The sequence below is a fragment of the Carya illinoinensis genome, chromosome 1, assembly GCF_018687715.1.
Source record: "Carya illinoinensis cultivar Pawnee chromosome 1, C.illinoinensisPawnee_v1, whole genome shotgun sequence".
Taxonomy (NCBI): domain Eukaryota; kingdom Viridiplantae; phylum Streptophyta; class Magnoliopsida; order Fagales; family Juglandaceae; genus Carya; species Carya illinoinensis.
Window position 1 is genome coordinate 23,309,456 of NC_056752.1, and position 8,073 is coordinate 23,317,528.

General features: G+C 37.6%; 1 non-coding gene across 1 annotated transcript; it reads right to left on the reverse strand.

The window, feature by feature from the left end:
* Positions 1-1,328: 1,328 nt before the first annotated feature.
* LOC122293689 lies at positions 1,329-1,436 on the reverse strand. Its single transcript, XR_006237338.1, has one exon. It is a non-coding gene; the product is annotated as a small nucleolar RNA R71 (small nucleolar RNA).
* Positions 1,437-8,073: the final 6,637 nt, after the last annotated feature.

The window sequence follows — 8,073 nt, forward strand, 5'->3', positions numbered from 1 at the left end:
TGAACTTGCACATTAGATGGTATTTCTAATTTATTGTTAATTCATGTATTTGATTTTCAATTTCTAAAACTCTTTTGTTTTATCATTCTCAATTCATCGTTGATGTTTTCTTCTCCGAATAATCATAGAATTTATTCTGTTTATGGATTCAGTCATGCTTTTTCTATTGAATGGATTAGTTCTTTGATTATGTTTGGATCAATTATTTATCTATATTGATTTAGTTTTTTGCTGCAATATCGCTTCCTGAGTATATTGTCGTCATTGGATTTTATCAATAGGGATAGTAATTCACGTTTTTTAAAAGTGGTGAATGTTTTTTCAAAGGGTTTCATTTTATTTAAGTCTGGTTTATAAATCTATACCTTCCGATTGGGAATTGTAGGAATTGAGTTCCTAATTGAGTTATCCAATGAATTAAGAATAATTAAAATACCAGATTTGTGCAAGGGATTCCCGACGCTCTATTGTTCGTCAAATTTGAGTACTTTTTCCGTTAATCACATTGCTTCACTTTAATTTACATTTAAAGTTAATCTTTATTCTCTATTACTTATTTAATATTTTTCTTTAGTTTCTTTGTTCCTCTTGCTATTCTTTTAATTTGTCTCCCTGTGGAATCGACACCCCAAAGCTGTGCTACAACTACCGCGTTATTCTTTGGGCGTAATCAAATTTTGGCGCCGTTGCCGGGGAGACGGTAGAAGAATTGTGAGATAGTTTTTCTTTTCAACAGTTTGTAAAGGCGGTAACTTCGTTCCCTATTTTAGCTTGCTGCATTTTTTTTATTTTCTTTTTATTTTTGTAGTTTTTTTAGTGTTGGGTTTTTCTCTACCTTGCATGCACAGGTATAGAGATGCCTTGGGTCGGTTTGCTTGTAGACCTGTGTTAGAGTCAGAGTTTAATTTTTCTGATCATTTGTTTGATAATTCTTCTAATTTTGAGAAAATGAGTGAACACGAAGATCAACCCACTAGGACCCTTCAGGATTACCTCCACCCTACACGCACAGCCACACCATCATGCATCATGTTTCCAGCTAATATTCGCCAATTGGATTTTAAAATAGGGATGATAAAGTTACTCCCTACTTTTCGTGGCTTGGAAAATGAAAATCCATATGTGCACATTAGGGAGTTTGAGGAAGTAGTTGCGACTTTTCATAGCCAAAATGCAACTGATGACATTGTGAGACTTAAGTTCTTTCCTTTCTCTTTGAAGGATAGAGCTAAGAGTTGGCTATACTCATTGAGACCACGATCTATTGGGTCATGGAATGAGATGACTCAGGTCTTCTTTAATAAATACTTTTCCCAACATAAGACCAATGCTTTAAAAAGGCAAATCTCCACCTTTGTACAAAAGGACAGTGAGACTTTGTATCAGTCTTGGGAGAGATTTAAGGAGCTATTGAGTATGTGTCCTCATCATGGATATGAGAATTGGCGCTTAGTGAGCTATTTTTATGAGGGACTTACACCTAGAGAGCGTCAATTTGTGGAGATGATGTGTAATGGTGAGTTCTTACAGAAAGATCCTGATGAGGCCATAGAATACCTCAATGAGCTTGCTGAAAAAGCTCACACTTGGACTGGACCTAGTGCTACTGAGAGCACAAATAGGTCACGACCTGCAGGAAACCTAAATGGTGGTGGAATTTACCATCTCAGAGAAGAAGATAACCTAAAAGCTAAGGTTGAGATGCTCACTAGAGAGCTAGAGGCGTTGAAGACTAAGGATTTAAAGCCAACACACATGGCTAATCATGCAGAGTCTTTTGGACCATGTTTTGTGTGTGGTGGGGTAGATCACTGATTGAGCTGAAATATTGCATATTTTAGCTATTTAAAACCAAGGTATTTTAAATTCATCATGACATTATTATTGGTTTTAGATGGAAAAATAGTTAATAAGCATAAATACGAGTTGCGATTTTTAATTGATTAATATCATGTTTATGCTTAATTTTATAACTATGATTTAATGGGACAATATTTCCTCACATATATAGTTTATTTGTGATAATCTATTTTTCTTTTAATTTATTTTTGAGTGTTATTTTTATTGTTTGTGAACAAGTGACAACCATATGTGCATGATGCAGTGTAGGTGGTGATATTGAGTTGGAAGAAAGATAGAGGATGATGGTGAAGAAGCTTTCGGCAAACATGCAAACCACACATGCTTTGGCAGCCATTCACAAGATCAGAACACATCACTCGGACTACATGAAGCAAACATGCAGCAGGAACACAGCACTCAAGCAACACACGGATACCAGCTCACACAAGCAGCTTTCGGACAGCTTACCAAAGTGCAGCAAAGCAGGACCCACTCACACATGCACGTTGCAATACAGAAGCACATGCAGATGCAGCAGCTTTCGGACAGCTTCCAAAGTGCAGCAACCTGGACAGAAAACATATGCACACTCGGACAGACCATGCACATGCAAGCAAACATATAGAACAGCACATGCAGCACATGGATTGAGCTGGAGCTGAACGTGTAGCAGCAGGAGAAGGAATGGACTTAGCACATGCAGAAAACTTTCGGACACCATGCAGCAGACAGCAGCTTTGACAGAAAAAACACATGCAGACCAACATGCACACATGCAGACAGCAGCAGAAAGAAACCTGCAGAAAGCATTCGGAAAACACATGCAGCAGAGGAATTAGAATCACATGCATGACAGCAACCAATCTTTCGGACACAGCCACTCACACAGCTCACATGACAATCACACAAACAGCTTTCACACATGCTTTGACAGCAAACACAATCATCATTCGGACAACATGGACAGCAGAACACACATGCAGCAGCCAATCACACGGCTATAAAAGAGGAGAGTTGTCTTCGTTTGAAGGGGGAATCGGCAGTAGCTTAGTTTAGCTTTGAAGTTTGTTTTATGCTTTTTCGTTCAGACCTTGAAGTAATTTTCGGGAGCAGTTTTTTTTTAAGTTTCTTTACTTATTTTACTTTCATTTAGAAGCAAGTAGCAGCAGTGCAAGTTTGTTTTGTTTTGGTCTTAATTTATTTTCTGTTTAGAAGAAGCAGCAGCAGCACGAGTTAGCAAGTTTATGTTCATCGTTAAGCATTTTTTTTCCTTTCTCTCGTTTGTGTTCATCGTTTGGAGTTTGCAAGTTTATTTTTCTTCATGCCACTTTCCTTTTTTTAAGCTTGGGTTGTTTTAGATTTTTAATTTATTGCAAGAAGGATTTGGTAGAGAGCTTTTGTTTTTGTTTAAAGTTGGGTAATTTAATTGTTGTTTACTTATTTCATGTTATTTATTTTTATTGTTTCATTAAGCTTTCATTTTAATAATGATTACAATTGTTATGGTTTAATTTGAGAATTTGTGATTTGGATACAATGATAAACCCTAGAATATTGGTTTTATGCATTTTCAATTTTCAATACATGTTTTGTCAATTACTTTCCATTTAGTTCTTAATTTAGTTTTATTAATCCCTGGATTTAATTTGTTAGTCATTTACATTTCAATCCGACAATCAAACATTAAAAAATATGAATCTAGTCCATGACTAGTAATCTCTTCCATCCATTGTACATATCATCCTATTGTTTTCTCTTTGTGAAGTTTTTCACATTTTTTCAACAAGTTTAATTTTAAGCAACTTTCCCTGTGGATTCGATCCTGTAAGATACTACAACGCCTGTATACTTGCAGGTAAAACTGCACTAGATTTTTGATTCATTAATTTGAGTCAAAGTTTAGTCGCAACAAGTTTTTGGCGCCGTTGCCGGGGAAAATAGTTTAACTTAAATTTAAACTTGTTATTTTATTTTTCTCTACCATATTGTCTCTGGTTACTCATCTCCTCTGCATCAACCACTCATTTCTACCATATTAAATTAATGTTTCATGTCATGGGTAAGAGACACTTCAAATAGGTTGCTTAGAGTCACATCGAGTGTTGAGAGTAGTATACACAGCTTGGAGATAGATAGCTCGTCTGTCTTTTCTTCGAGTGAGCCAGGTGACAAAATTGAAATCGAATCAGAAAACATGGCTGCACCTACACCACGCACTCTTAAGGACTATTTGCAACCCACTCGTACCACTACACCTTCATGCATAATTTTACCTGAAAATGCACCTAATTTCTCTATCAAGCATGGCATGATGTCGGTGATACCTCAGTTCCACGGGATGGATTCTGAGAGTCCTTACCAGCACTTGACAGATTTTGAGCTGGCTTGTGCTACTTTTATCTCTAGGGCTGTTACTGATGAATTCATTAGACTTCGTTTATTTCATTTTTCTTTAAAGGATAAAGCGAAGATATGGTTTAACTCCTTAAGACCTAATTCCATTTCTAGTTGGTCTGACATGCAACGTGAATTCTTACATAAATTTTTTCCTTTTCAGAGAACTCAATTTTTGCAGGAGCAGATTAGCCAGTTCAATCAGAGACCTGATGAGACCTTTCAGGCCAGTTGGGAGAAATTTAAGGATTTGGTGAACATTTGCCCACATCATGGTTTTGAATCCTGGAGGCTGGTGAGCTACTTTTACACTGGTCTCACTCCGGAATGCAAGCAATTTGTTCAGACAATGTGCAATGGGGAGTTCTTCAGCAAGGAACCTGATGAAGCAATATCATTTTTCGACTACCTTGCTGAGAGCGCACAACAATGGAATACTCGTACTGATCGAGTTCCATTAACAGCACAGCCACTGAGGGCTATTTCTGGAGGGGGCAGATATGAACTTAAAGGAGACACGGATATTCAAGCCCGAATAACTGCATTGACTAGAAGAATGGAGGTCATGGAGATGGAAAAAGTAAAGGCTGCGAAAGTAGCAGAGGCATGTTCTATATGTGCTGATTCAAACCATAAGACCCAAGACTGCCCAATTATGCCAGTATTTCAAGAAGGTGGGTCTGAACCAATACAATCAACCAACTGGGTGAATCGAGCACAGAATCAGCCTTTCTCCAACACATATAATCCGGGGTGGAGAAATCACCCAAATTTCTCATGGAGAAATGATCAGCCTGGTCGGTCCCCACCACCTCAGCAGCAGCCATTTAATCAAGGTGCTCCTCAGCACCAATATCCACCATATCAAAATCCTCAAGGGCCATCTTCTTCTACTCCTTATGTGCCTCCACATAAGAAAACCCTTGAGGAAACATTACAGGCTTTTATGCAGGGACAAGCAAATATCAACACTCAAACAATGCAGGCCATTACTGAGATGAGAAGTTTTATCAGCGACTTGACCTCTGCATTACATGCTCAAGAAAAGGGTAAGTTTCCTGCTCAACCTCAGCCAAATCCAAAAGGTAAATTGGAGGTAAGAAATTCAAATCCCTCTGATTCAAAATTTGAACATGCCAAGTCCATCACCACTCTACGCAGTGGAAAAATAATTGATAAAAGTATTTCAACAACGAAAGTTGATGAGACCAACAACTCTTTAAATTCCAAGAGTGATGGTGAACTTGAGAAGGTTGAATTGGATGTGCCTGTAAAAGCCCCAATACCTGCTCCATTTCCCCAAAGATTGCAACATTCTCACAAATTGGTTCAAAATGCTGATATTCTTGAAATTTTTAAACAAGTAAAAATCAACATTCCTTTGTTGGATGCAATCAAACAGATTCCTTCGTATGCTAAATTTTTGAAAGATTTGTGCACAGTAAAGCGTACGATGAAGGTGCAGAAGAAGGCTTTCCTCACTGAGCAGGTAAGCGCCATCCTCCAGAACAATTCTCCACCAAAGTACAAAGACCCTGGTTGTCCAACAATTTCCTGTATTATTGGAAATTTTAAAATTGAAAAAACTTTACTTGACCTCGGAGCTAGTGTTAACCTCCTACCTTACTCGGTATATGAGCAGTTGGGTCTTGGTGAACTTAAACCCACCAAGGTAACACTCCAACTTGCTGACCGTTCAATTAAAATACCGAGAGGGATAGTTGAGGATGTGCTAGTTCAAGTAGGAAAATTTTATTTTCCAGTGGATTTCATTGTTTTGGACACGGAACCTGTCTTTGATGTTTGCACTCAAATTCCTATAATTTTGGGAAGGCCATTCCTTGCGACCTCAAATGCTTTGATAAATTGTAGGAGTGGTGTGATGGTAATTTCTTTTGGCAACATGACTTTGGAGTTGAATATTTTCACTATTTGCAAACAACCTGGTGATGATGATGATGTGCAGGAAGTGAATCTGATCCAAACTCTTGTTCAAAATAAATTTGATTTGTCAAGTTTTTCTGACCCTCTTGAGGCTTGTTTGGTTCATGGTATAAACTTTGATGATGAGTCTGTGCTTGCATCTCTGAACTTTTTGCTAGAATCTACTTCTATAATGGACACTGATAAATGGAGAACACGTTTTGAGGAATTACCACCTCACGATGTCATGTCTCTCCCCTCAAGTGTGCAAACACCAAAACTCGACTTGAAACCTCTACCTGCTGATCTCAAATATGCATTTTTAGGCCAAGCAGAGACATTACCAGTGGTCATTTCATCAATACTGGATGAAATTCAGGAGAAAAAATTAATTCGTGTTCTCATTGAACACAAAGAGGCAATAGGATGGACCATAGCTGATATCAAAGGTATTAGTCCTTTGATTTGTACCCACAGGATTTATCTAGAGGACAATTCTAAACCCTCTAGAGAAATGCAGCGTAGACTGAACCCCAACATGAAAGAAGTTGTCAAAGCAGAGGTGTTAAAACTTCTGGATGTAGGAATCATTTACCCTATTTCTGACAGCAAATGGGTTAGTCCCACGCAGGTAGTACCCAAGAAATCTGGTGTGACTGTAGTTAAGAATGCCAACAATGAATTGATCCCAACTAGAGTTACTACTGGTTAGCGTATGTGTATTGACTACAGAAAACTGAATTCTGTCACCAGAAATGATCATTTTCCCCTACCATTCATGGATCAAATCATTGAACGTGTAGCGGGCCATAAGTTCTATTGCTTCCTAGATGGTTATTCTGGGTATAACCAAATTGAAATTGCTCCTGAAGATCAAGAAAATACCACTTTTACATGTCCATTTGGTACCTTTGCATATCGAAGGATGCCATTCGGACTTTGTAATGCTCCTGCTACTTTTCAACGATGCATGATGAGCATATTCAGTGACATGGTAGAGCGTTTCGTTGAATTCTTAATTGATGATTTTTCTATTTTTGGTGATTCATTTGATGAATGTTTGACTCATTTGGAAAAAGTGCTGATTAGATGCAAAGAAAAGAATTTGATTTTAAACTGGGAGAAGTGTCATTTTATGGTCACTCAAGGGATTGTTCTTGGTCACATTGTTTCTTCTCAAGGTTTTGAAGTGGATAAGGCCAAAATTGAATTAATTTCTAAATTGCCCATCCCAAAGAACATCAGGGATATCAGATCTTTTCTAGGTCATGCAGGTTTTTACAGAAGATTCATTAAGGACTTCAGCACAATTTCTAGACCTTTGTGCAATTTATTGTCAAAGGAAAATTCTTTTGTGTGGACCGATGATTGTGAGTTAGCTTTTACAAAGCTAAAAGGTATGTTGATTTCAGCCCCAATTATGCAATCACCTGATTGGAATTTACCATTTGAGATTATGTGTGATGCTAGTGATTATGCTGTTGGAGCTGTGTTGGGCCAACGTAGGGACAAAAAGCCTTGTGTTATTTATTATGCAAGTAGAACTCTAAATAGTGCTCAAATGAATTATTCAACAACTGAAAAAGAGCTACTTGCAGTAATTTTTGCACTTGACAAATTTCGCTCTTATTTGATTGGATCTCAAATTGTCATCTTTACTGATCATGCTGCGTTAAAGTACCTTTTAGCAAAAAAAGATGCAAAGCCCAGATTACTTAGATGGATCCTTTTGTTGCAAGAATTTGATTTGATAATCAAAGATAAAAAAGGAGTTGAAAATGTCGTTGCTGATCATCTGTCTAGACTTGTCCTTTCAGATTCCATAGAGACAGTTCCTATTAAAGACACATTTCCAGATGAGCAACTCTTTGGTATATCTCAAGTGCCATGGTATGCTGACATTGCTAATTTTCT